The following is a 13,379-nucleotide window of genomic DNA, read 5'->3' as shown; positions in this document are numbered from 1 at the left end:
GCATGGTTTACACAACAACAGCAACAAAAACTCAATGTTATAACCTAACAATGCAGAATGAGAAAACTAAATTAGTTCTAAGTAGCTATTATCGTAACAAGCTTAAATCATTCCTAAAAATTGAAAATAAACACTAATAATCAAGATATAATCTCCTTGAACTTGGAAAAGAAATTCAATTTTTTTTAATCAAAGATTGAAAACCAAGCAGGAATTTAATTTACTTCGAATGGGGATAATTAACAGAATTTTGGGTGAAGTGAGGTGCTAGAAGACAGCCAGTAAATAAAAAGTAAAGATCGTGATATTCTTTGTGTTCTTTGAACATCATAAATTACATAAAAGGAGTTGCAAATAAATGTTAAATCAACAGTATGACTTGTTATAAAGGCATCTTTGAGGCATCACCAGATTCAGTTACAAAATGAAACAGCCAATCTTGATCTCCTCAACAAACCTTTAATGGCCCAACTTTCAGCATTAGTTTTAAATCTTTTATGCACTGAATTAAATTATCTTTTAAACCCCTCACCTTTGCTCACCCCAAACCTCAACAAAACTAAACAACATTCTAGTTTTTGTTACTTATATTAGAATAAACATCTAGTTCATCATTGGGGTAAAACTCAAAATGTGATAAAACCAGATATTATTTAAGAACATATTCAAGCAATGCTAATTTCATGAAGTCTCTTAACTTGACATTTTATGACCACACACTTAATAATTTCTGTGTTTAAGAATGAGAGCATGACTAGAAGTCTTTCTTTTTCCGCTCTCTTCTCTCTCTGTCTCAAGGTCACAACTTAAAAGTAAATAGAATAGTTTTACCACTTTCACAGCTTTTTAAATGTGTTGAATCAGACAAATTGTTATAGCACTACAAAATCATGGAACATGTGAGTACAACATAATTGTTTAACCTGAATATAAACAAAATCTGCATAAGTATTTAAGGATAAGTAAGAATGTCTGTCATTCTAGCATCTTCTGTAGCTAACTTCAAATAAACTACTCATCAAATCATCATGTTTCATGGAGTCCAAAGTTCTACAAAGTTTGTTTTCTTCAAAGAATAATCATAAATTTACTAATTAAAATATTTTTAAAAATATTCTTCTTATTATTATTTTTTTAACCCGGGGAGACTTTATCACTGAGCCACATCCCCAATCCATTTGTTTTGTTTTGTTTTATTTTTGAGACAGGGTCTCACTAAGTTGCTGTGGGTGGCCTTGAACTTCCAATCCTCCTGTCTCAGCCTCCTAGTCCTTAGGATCACAGATCTTCATCAGCGAGTCCAGCTATATTCTTAATTTTCATGGTAAAAACATTGGCAGGTTGATTTTAAAAATATCTACATGCAAAGAGATACCTGCACTCCTATGTTTATTATAATGCTATTCACAGTAGCTCAGGTATGGAATTGGCTGAAATGGCCCATGATGAAGAAGTGTCCATGAATAAAGAAAATATACACAATGAGATAGTATTTGACCAAAAAAAATGATATTTTGTCATTCATGGTAACATAGATCAAACAGGAGGATATTATGTAAAATGGAATAAGCCAGGCACAGAAACACAAATACAGCATGATCTCATACATGTGTAAATGTTAGAAAAGTTGAGCTCATAGAAGGGAGAACAGTATAGGCTTATAAAAGTAAGGAATAAGGAGAATAATTGGAGTGTGAATGATGAGTATCCAACTAGTTAGATTGGAAGAAAAATTCTGGTGTTTTACAATACACAGTGTTACTATAGTCAATTAGAAATGCATTGTAGTCAGAAGAATGGGATCCTAATTTGAATAAGTTATACTTCATGGATGTATAATATTTCAAAATACATTCTACTGTCATGCATATCCTAAAAAGAACAAAAGAAAGAAAAATGAAAAAGAAACAGAAAGGAATGCATTATAGCCAGGCAGAGTGGTATTCCTGGAGTCCCAACACACAGGAGCTGAAGCAGGAAGATCACTTGAGTGCAGGAGTTCCAGACCAGTCTGGAAAGCATGGTAAGACATTGATTAAAAAAAATACAAATATTGTATTTTTCAAAATAGTCAGAAAAGAAGATTTTGGAATGCTTCACCACAAACAATAGGAGATTAAAGTGAGAAATATGCTAATAACACTAACTTCATCTTAACACATTGTATACATGAATCAATCACACTGCATCTCTTCAATATGTATAATTATTATGCAGCAAAATAACAAAGCACAACCACATTAATAAAACAGAGATATATAAAAAGTACCTTTCTGTACATGAGTAAAGCAAAAAACTGAGTATGTCAGAGTTTGGGATAAAGTTTTCTGAACACATTTTAGGAAAGGAAAGGGAGAATGGAGAGAGTCATCACAGCCACAGATATGGCCAGTGGCAAGCGGATTCCAACCATGTTGGTTTTAGTCTCGGTTATCACAACCACTAGTTTACCTTAACCTGATGCTTTACTTTTATCACTTGAGAATCACAAAGTTTAAAAGTTAAAAAAGATCATTTCAGAATGATCTATTTTGTTTTCCATAAGCAAAAAAAGACTGGAAAGATGAAGAGTGCTGAATTTGTAATCTTTTTTTTTCCATACAAAGAGTGGCTCCCCTTTGTCCTTAAGATAAAACTAAAATTCCCTTCTTGGAACATAAGAACCTTAAAGTTCTGCCCTTGCTTAAGATGCATGTGAAACCACCTTGTCTTAGTCCCCCACTCTTCCCTGTTCCCCTTGAGTCTGAGTTAGCAGTATGTCTCCAGTCAGCATAAATGTCCCCACGTTGGCAAAATTAACCAGCTTTTCTCTTGCCTTGGAATGCTCACACTGAATGGTAAGTTCCAGAATGAGAGGGTTCATTTGTCTTCAATGATTTCTTGCCTACTGTTCTGCCCATAGTAGATGCTTAAGAAAAACATTTCATAGTTATTAAATAAGTATATGATATAGGACTTATGACTTAGTATTCTTTTGCACAAACATCAAATTCATCTTTATTCTCTCATTCTTGTCCCTCTATCCAAATTTTTCTCTATGCCCTTTTCATTCAATTTCCTAATAACTGTCAACTGTAACGCTTTCTCCATCCCATATGCCATTACTGCATTTTAGATAGTGAGCATTTCCCTTTTCTATTATTGCAAAGATCCATCAGTTAACTGACATTCCAATTCTATTCTTTTTTTACATTTTAATATTTTATTTACTTTTAAAAAATCATGGTAAGAACATGTAACTCCATCCTCCTGACAAATTTAAGTGTACAACACTGTGTAAAACTACAGGCACAATATTGTACAGCTCTCCAGAATGTAATCAACTTACATAAATAAAACTTCATCATGTTTCTATTTTTGAGCTCTGCAAAGATTGCTATATATCTCAGAATAGATTCAGAGTCCTACCACTTCTCCTCACCTCCTCTGCTACCCCTCTGCTTTGAACTCATCTCTAGCCTGTTATCCACAATAGTGCTTTGGCTGGTCTTCAAAAGTCCACTCCTAACCCTCTTACAGTTTATTCCCAACAGAGCCCCTGGTGTGATCATTTTAAAAGTTTTTATGTCAGGGTCACTCTTCTGTCAACATAGGCAATGGATCCCAGTCTCCGTATTGCCAGCCAAGGGCTTGCATCATTTGCATGCTTTTATCTCTTGTCCATCTGTCTCCAGCTCTTTCAATCTATTGCAGCTTGTGGATATGCTTTTCTTCAAGCACCCAAGATGTACACTTGTCTTAGAATCTTTGATAAAATGCCTCTTCTAACCAAAATTCTTTCCACAGGTAAATGCTTCACCCTCTTTTTCTTTTCTTCACCTTTTCATCTGATTCTTACTTTCTCACTGTGATCGTTCATGAATGCTTTTTTAATATTGCACATTGATAAGCATGCCACATTGATAAGCATGCCACTAGTATGTTCTGATACTTCCTTTCCCCCTTATACTTTAAAAATCATCTATAAGATGTACTGATTTTTCAGACATCATGTTAGAGACTCTATTTTGTGTGAGTGTTTTTTTTTTTGGTATATTCCAAATGACTTAAAAAAATTCCTGGAGTGTTATAGTAGATGCTCAATAAATATATCTTTAATGAGTGTAAGTGTTGCACAGGGGCATTATGAAACTCTGATTTCAAGAAATACAACTCAAAATTCTTCGGCAGCATATAGTGAAAATATCAACTTCTTTCATGAACAACATTTTAGACTTATTTGCTCTTTCTTTTTGTTTGATCCAAATTCTGTTTTCTATTATTAGCCAAAGTGATCGATAATCAATCCAATTTGTATAATCAAATGTAAACTAATGTGGGTTTGAGTATAATGGAAGTCTGCTTCTGGCAAGCATTCAGTATGGTAGGGTTTGGGCTTGGTTGCATAGCTACATAAATTCCCTGGTAAAATTCTTCAGCCATGACTTCATGGCAGGGCATTAATGTTGTTAATCTATCTTTGCAGTGAGTAGAAAGGTTGGGAAAACAGAGAAACACTTGCTACAGTTCAGTAGATATTGGAGTTCAGAAATAACAGCAGTTCAAACACATATAAAGAAGGTAATGCTAGTCCATACAAATATAGACCAGAGGGCATTAGGTATGAACTAAAAACAAGGTCGAAAATCACAATAGAAAAAAGTGAGAAAAAGAGCAAGAAGAATTTAAAGCTAGGAAGTTGTAAATTAGCACCTTGGTGAGGAAAGTAAAAGCATGGCTAGGTGATAAATACAGATTCAAAGGTCCTAAGGAAAACAGACAAACAAAAAAAATTTTTCAAACTGACAAAATAAGTTGGTTCAACTGATAAGTTGTATACTCATCCCTAGACACCAGCAGCCAGCCATAGGCTTGACATTGCATGACAGGAAGTAGGTGGAATATCACCTCACTGCTTGCAGAGAGAAGATCTCTATCAATTTCTATTTTCTAAAAAAAAAATTGTTTATTCAGAATTGCTGGGCTATGTTCTAAGCTGTGTGATTTAACACTACTCTAGAAAGTAGTGTGAAGAAAGTTTACTAAGTTCAATTTGTTTACTTTCTCTCATTTGCTCACCCACCTGTAAATACACAGGGGGGCTCATACTCAATTGCCTTCTCAAATCCCACTCTATAGAAGAGCCGTTCAAATATATCCAGTGAGCTAACAGTATGACAAGCATACTCATTAAAATGCACTTCCTAAAATAAAAAAATGCAGATAATGAAAATTGTTTTCTGAAGTCTCAGGATAATATGCTGTTCTTATAAGAACCAAATTAATATTTTTGATATAACTACATTACTAATCAGAAAGCTTTTGGCTGGGCATGGTGGCATAAGCCTATAATCCTAGTAGCTTGGGAGGCCAAGGCAGGAAGATTGCAAGTTCAAAGCCAGTCTTAGTAACTTAATGATGTCCTAAGCAACTTAGTAAAACCCTGTCTCAAAATAAAAAAGGACTGGAGATATAACTCAGTGGTTAAGTACCCCTGGGTGGTTCGATCTCTGGCACACACACACACACACACAAAAAAAAAAAAAAATAAGCCTTTGAAATTTTTCTGAATATACTTTTTGAATTGTCTTATCTTAAAATATAGGTTTATAATGCTTTGAAATTCTTTGAAATAAATACAGATGTTCCAAGTACAAAAAGAGAAAGATGTCTCAATCTCAGACTTTAGAAAGAACTATACAAAGCTAGATACACTGGTGCACAGCTGTGATCCCCGCTATTCAGGAGGCTGAGGCAGGAGGATTGCAGGTTTGAACAGGCCTGGAAAACTCAATGAGACTCTGACTCAAAATAAAAAAATAAATACATAAAAGAGTTGGGGGAACCCTCTGTGGTATAGTACCCCAGGATTCAATCCCAGTATCACCCCCCACACAAAAAAAGAGACAATATGATTTGAATTTTGTTCATCAATGCTGATTAAAATCTCATGAAGAATTTTAACTATGTAGCTAATTTTCATGTATATATTTGGTCTTCACAGAAGCATATGGAAATGCATATTTAATTTGTCAGAGTTTTGCAAGTCACACCCGCCTTCAGAATAATGTGCAAAGTAAAAATCTTCCATATGCTGGAAAAATGGTTAGTCTATTATGCTGAGAGTAAAGAGGCATATATTTAACAAATTTCAAGAGAAAATTCTTGATCACTATGGATTGTTAAAGAAATATTAATGAAAATATCCCTGCATGCAAAAATTTAGAATTGAAGATTTAAATTTATAATCAATTTTTTTCAATCATATCACCTAAAATAAAGTCTTACTAGGATCATATTCCCCTTACATTAAAAAAGTTCCACATACTTTTTAGGCATATATTGCCATGGTCAATGTCAAATCTTCTGAGCCCTGACCAAAGCTGATGGGAATAGGAAATGATGTGGGAACCAACAGCATGCTACCTGTACAGGAGCTGATCATAAAAGTGATGGATTAAAGGGTAATTCCTACCCAAATTATCTTCTTTGGAGAGTAAAAGCAGGTAAACAAAGATAAAATGGATCCCATAGTTTAGATGTTTGTCCTGAGCATATATTCCAAGTGTCCTGGGGTCTGTAAAGCTAACCCCAGTATTCGATGTCTCAGGACCCCCACTGGTCTGTGTGTGAAGAGTCCACATACAAGAGCCACCTACATACACAGTACATGTGACATGACAACAAACCTCTAGCCTGGCTCCTTTGGCACTCATAAAGAACATGATGAATACATGCACTTTGTAAATAAGAATACATTAAAAATTAGCAAGTTAGTTAAAAAAAACCTGTAGATTTCAAATGTCTCTTTCAGGAAAAAACTTGAAGCAATTAAAACAAAAGCTGAAGCTCTTTGATAAGTTTTACTTTTAATGTCTGAAAAGATCATTGACCCCCATATATCTTCAGAGACAACAGACTGCATTTTAGAACAAAAAAAAAATGAGGTTTCAAAGGATTTCAGTGTTCCTGAATTAATGATTATGTAATTATTATCTGAGAGTAGTGATTTGTGAACAGAAGTGGACTTAATGTATTTTTTAATACAGATAATTACTATTTTGGCTTAATTTAAGAACTAGGATTATTTTATCTCCTGAGTAGCAAAAAACAAACAAACAAAAATAGATTATTTACTGAATTTATTTTAAACTGTGATCACACTTCCAAACAAATAAGTTATTTTTATGATCGCAGCTTAAACTCACCATACAGGAAAATTATTTGGAAATTTTTACATAGTTGAAACTGTCAAGCCAAGAAAACAAGAAATCTTTTCCTAACAATTTTTATAAAACAGTTTCTGAATGAAAATAAGTTTAGGTTATGTGTTATGATGCTACAGATGAGTGTTCTTTAAGTAAGTTGCCCATTTCTGGACCCATTGGAGGAACAATTTGAAGACCATGACAGAGGACAGATGTAATGCATGAGTGTGGCTCTAGAAATAAGTGAGAGCTTGAAATCCTGATTTTACCACCATGTATAATTTCTAAAATATTTTATGATAATGAGGCAAAATTTAAAATGTTAAGTCAATAACTCAGATTCCATAAAAATTCTAGTAAAGAGATAAAGAGGAAAAGATCACTTGACATATCCCTTTAAAAAATGCCATTTAAATAATTCTTTCTTCTTTTTATACTTTCTTAAATTTATGAAATTTATGAAGTGAATCTCTCTTATAGGCAACATTTTCAGCTTTCAAAGTAACAGAGAGTGAATTTATTCACTTAGTTAACACTGTGTTCTATTTTACAGAGGATTCGTGTCTTTAGTTTCCTACCTCCTTGCTCAAGCTTTTCCCAAGAACCTCTGAGTTAGTCATTTTTGTCTCCACAGCTACTATGGAAAAGTTAGTCTGAGAATTCTCCAGGCCCATTAATTAGAGTTGCCTTAGGACACATATTCTAATTTTGGGTTTTCTGTCATTTATCTCACTCTTTGAATATTTAAGTGATCTCTCTCCAAAAGGCCAGTAAGATTTAAAAATCATAAACAATCACCTCTTTTTAATTCCATCAAGAAAGTTTTATTTATTTAAAAATTTTTTTTTTACTTATACATGGACACAATATCTTCATTTTGTTTTTATTTTTATGTGGTGCTGAGGATCGAACCCAGTGCTTCACATGTGCGAGGCAAGCACTCTGCTACTGAGCCACAAGCCCAGTCCAAAAGTTTTATTTTTTAAGAAAGATTTTTGCACAGAAGTATTTGTTGGTTATATTTGCTTATGCTTTCTTAATCAATTAAGGATTGTTTCCTTAATTTTACATGAACAATGACCAGCTTAGAAAAATACCTGTGTCAGAGTAAAATGTGAGCTTTATCTTATTAAATTTTTGAAATAGAAAATAGACACACACACACACATACGTGCATACATATATGCACACATATTCATATGCATACAGACATACTGGAAGTTCTCATCATCTAAAGACAAAAGGGAAAATGTCTCTTAATAAAATCAATTTTAAACCTAGCAAGGAAAAAAATTGTCACTAAGATGCATATTAAAATATAAAGTTAAAAATTATAAAAGATTTAACTTATAATTTGACAAAATTTAGATTAAATTTATAATATGCTCATCTTAAAAAGACAATATAGTAAATATAGGTTTCTTTTTTTGGCATGTACTTTGACAAAATGATACTGTAGCAAAATATAATCCACTTCATATTATGTTTAACTTTTCAGCATGACCTTTAAGGTAATAGTTTTTAAAGATTTTTTTTAGTTACTCACCATTTTCTTTATACTGTTAATATTCAAGTCATATGCTTTTGAAGTACCTTATCAAATCTCTTTTACCTAATCTACTAAGGATTCCTTGATAAATTCTCTCAGATGCTAATGGAAACATTATATTAATGACAATTTCAGAATCATATACCAATATTAAACTCTCCAATTCACTGTTACGTTGCTGGAATCCACTCTGCACCAAGGGACTGCCCATTCCCTTAATACTTTTCTTATCTCAGCCTTGATTAGGGTCTAAGCCTGCTGTTTAAGCACACACAAGGAATTCCCCCTTCCGTGGACTCTCACCTTCATCCTGTTCTTCCTCTTTCTTCAAGGCTTTAACTATGAAATTCTTGTACTATTAAACACATAGTTAATCATTTAAACGCACACACAAACACACTCTCTCTCTCTCTCTCTCTCTCTCTCTCTCTCTCTCTCTCACACACACACACACACACACACACACACACACTTTAAAGTACTTGTTAAAGGGTGAATAATTAAAACAAGAAACGTTATTTGGATACCATTACATTGAAATAATATATTTAGACACTAGATGTCACCTTTCTTTAAGCAACAAAGATGACTTCACAAAGTGTAATATATATATGAGCAGTTACATTCATTCTGGTATACTCGATGTTCTCCATATGGTTCTCAGCTATCATACTGAATACTTTAACAACACAGACTCTCCATAGTCTCTCTAATGTTCTAAGAAAATTGAAAAAAAAAAATACAAATGATGGAAGATTTGTTAAACATATTTAATTAGCTGATCCTCAAAGCCTAACAGCTAAAAGATAATTATTAACTGGCAAGAGTTAGTCCTCATACAGGAACTTTTGAAGTTTAAATTGTATTTAATCTCTGCGCTATACATATTTTCCACAAGCAATGTTTCTTCCCCTCATCTTTAAAATAATTTTACTTATTGAATATTATCCTAACATCTAAACAATGAGTCTTGCTCAACATGATATTTTTGCCTTTCAAGTCTTCCTGTTGCTTACTCTAACACTCTTGTGGAAGGTGGTGTTTATTTATAGCTTCATAAAAAAGTAAAATACATTTATGGAACACAAAGTAAAGTTTGGCAAAGCATTTCTTTTTCTCTCAGGGATACTGAACAGATTATATGAAAATAACAGATCCTTGTATAAATAAATCTGCTACTTTCCATCAGTAATTAAAAAGTTCTAATTCTCTAACACAAATCAAATACATTGCATGATACCTTGTAGAGGAGAGGAAATTAACGATAGAAATTGGCAGCACTTGAATTAGTCACTAGGCATCACATTAAGAAAAGTTAAGAATGTGAGAAAACAACATGAATTAGCTCGGAACAGGGTTTCCAGCCAGGTGCAGTAAGTAACCCACGCCTGTAATCCTAGTGGCTCAAGTGGCTGAGACAGAAGGATCACGAGTTCAAAGCCAGCTTCAGCAACTTAGTGAGGCTCTAAGCAACTCAGTGAGACCCTAAAATACCAAAAAAACAAAAACCAAAACAAACAACCAACAACAATAACAACAACAACAAAAAACGGCTGGGGATGTGGCTCAGAGCTCAGTGGTTAAGAACAGGATTTCCTTTAAGGCAGAATTTACTAGTCAAGCCTGATTTGAGTCCCAACTGTCTCTAGAGTGAATTGAATAAAATGCAATGCATATATTTTCAAAAAAGCTAAAAGCATTGCTCTCACACAAATACAAAGTGAACACGCAAGAAATATGTCATTCAACTCAGTAATTAATGGGAGAACCAGTGAGATGAAAAGGGCAGTAAAAAAGAAAGTTCAGGAATGGGGATTTATACAGTCAATTGGGGAAAGATCTGTTGAAATAAACTTGGTGATAGGTAAAAATTATTTAAAATCCTATAATGTCACAAACTGTAACTCTAGGGGTTATCTTTACTGCATGAAAAAAATGATCTCCACTGGGCAGAAGTCTGTATGTTAGTATACAAATTTACAATGAGTAAACACAATATCTAGGAGTAAATATTATATAATTACCAAATAACATTAAAGAATGCCCCAATGACATTGTTAAAAATGTCACCCATCATTTTTTAAAATTTCTCTTATTTTGGATTCTTAAAATATAGCTCCACATGTATCAATCACATATAGTAAAATGCTGAAGTGTTTACAATTAGTGCTTTAGATGCATCATCTCATTTTTTTCTCACAAAATTTGACTATGAGGTAAATGCTGATAATATTTCCATTAAGAGGCCTAAACAGATCAGCAAGAAGTCAAGCTAGAATATGAACCTGGTCTACTATAATTTAATTAAAGAAGAATAAGAAATGGCTAGGGTGGTGAGTCATCACACAAAAGCAGGAAACATCTTGGGTACGACCTATGTGGAAAATAATTGTGCTATGTGAGATGCTATCAATGGGATTTGCTAAAAATATAGAAGAGGACTTTTAAAATATGTATACTAACCTTATAATATATACTTGATATTGTTCTCTGAGTATTTGAGACAGAGAGAAAAATCTAATGTAGTAACAACAATGAAGATGTATGACTTATTAAATGTCTGTCTAAAGGAAATGTGCTCTTTAATTTAAAAATTTTAAAATTGTGAAGAAATTTTAGACTATTAAATAAATTATAGAAAACCATTTTAAATTCCTAGGATTTATATATGCACATAACTTCAGAAATGTGAGGTGCTGCAAGACTTATTACTAATTCCACTTCAATTCCTGTAAAGATTATACCACTCAGCCAGTGTCTGAAAGGATTCAGAAAACTAATAAAACATTATTATGTTATCTATTGGGAGTCTAGACAGTCTCCCCATCACACACATTCCAATACAACAACAATAAAAAGGCTACCCCCCCTGACTTCTCAGAATATTATTCCTTTATCTCCATACCAGATAAAAATAAAAGGAACAGTTATAAGTTCCTCGGTCAAATAAAAATGTGTAAATGTGTTGGTGTATTACATTTGCATTTATACTTTCTCTAAAACATAAAGAGAGTTATATAAAATAGAAAAGTACTACTTTTTTTATGTCATCAGTGTTGTTCAGTGTTCAGCTTCTTCAGGTTTCATGGAAGATAAAATCTTTTAGGACGAAAGATATTCCCTACAAGCCATCCTGTAACATTTTATAGCTTTAAAGGTAGATTTAATTTTAATAAAACATGCCATGTTCAAGCCTCTATTAGGCACAGCTCTGGTTTTCTTTGATTTATTCATCATTGTGAGGAATCCAAAATTTTCTAAAGTCTAATTTTTGAAAAACCAAATTCAAGCAGTCTTTTTTTCATATAACCATTTGCTCTAGCTGATTGCAGTGGCTCATTTTAGCATTGAAGCTTCCCTTTTATGACTAAATTTCTTGTTCAACCAATTGAAGTCTTTCAAAAGCGTTTATTTTTGATAAAACATTTTAATGTTAATAGAGTAGTAAAATAATTGCAATCCAATCCTGATTCCCATTGGATAGCATCTTAGAAATTTCTGTAAATTTTTCATACTATGAAAATGCATTTATTTGTTCATCGCCAAAGAAGAATTTGAAGATGGTACTCACGTAGGTTTTATTGTGTGGGCATGCTTTTCATGGACAAAGGCACCAGCAAGACCTCCTGCTCCTGCATTTAAATACTGGATGGAAAATAAGTTAAATTTTATGAATCTACCTAAATATATTAAAATAAACAATATCATAGTTTTTAAATAAAAATATAACATTTTACTTTAAAATTTTTGAACTTTTGAAATAAAACAGAATCCTGGGGAATCTTATTAAATGAAAACCTAATGAAAATTTGTATTGTTAGGTTGATAACAAAACTGGTCTTTTTAAAAGTTTGATCAAATTTTTCCTCAGTTAGTAGATAGTTCCATTGAGGTCTAATTTCAAAGCTCCCATTTTTAAATTATTTTGCCACAAGAGTATTGAAATAATAATAAAAGCATCACATTTTTAAATGCCTATATTAAATTTGTTTTATTTTCACCTATTAATTAAATTTTCTTCAAATACCAAGCTGATTGCCTAAGAATCATATTTACATATGTAGAAATTTCACAGCTTACTAACACTAAGAATCCTAATCAATTTGAATTAAGTTCTAATTGTGGGACTCTTTCTCTAGAACATTTTGATTTTTTCATAACAGCTTAGGAATTAAAGAAATAAGTTCTCTGTAATGATGGAAGTGCTAAAATTAAATATCATATTATTCTTCATACAATTCTACTTATAACCCAAATCAGACCATACAGTAATGAAAGAAATGGAGCAAAGTAACTTCAATCTTTGAAATTGGCCCATGGAGCCAGTTTTTCCTTTAGATTAATATCAATGTGAAATAAAAGGCTATAAATATGTTAAATTGTTTTTACCTTGTAGGAACACCAGCAGGCAAAATCGACTCCCCAGTCATGTAAGTGGAGTTCAATGTTTCCAACTGCATTTGCCAGATCAAAGCCAACAAAACAACCCTAAGAAAGAACATGAAAAAATCTTAATTTATTGCAATGATTAAAAACAGTAATACAAATATCTTTAAGTAAATTTTTAGCAAACTTTTATGCCATAAGTCATGGTTCATCCTTTGATTCACAAAGACTATTCTCCCCCCTCTTCTTCTCTAGGT

The 13,379-nt window shown here is 32.7% G+C and overlaps 1 pseudogene; it reads right to left on the bottom strand.

Annotated features, from left to right (window-relative positions):
• Positions 1-13,379, bottom strand: part of LOC143410614 (kynureninase-like) — a 97,877-nt pseudogene that overhangs the window by 19,244 nt on the left and 65,254 nt on the right.

Source organism: Callospermophilus lateralis, chromosome 11 (genome assembly GCF_048772815.1).
Source record: "Callospermophilus lateralis isolate mCalLat2 chromosome 11, mCalLat2.hap1, whole genome shotgun sequence".
NCBI classification, from domain to species: Eukaryota; Metazoa; Chordata; class Mammalia; order Rodentia; family Sciuridae; genus Callospermophilus; species Callospermophilus lateralis.
The sequence above is the reverse complement of the archived record's forward strand: the minus strand, read 5'-3'. Positions and strand labels throughout refer to the sequence as shown.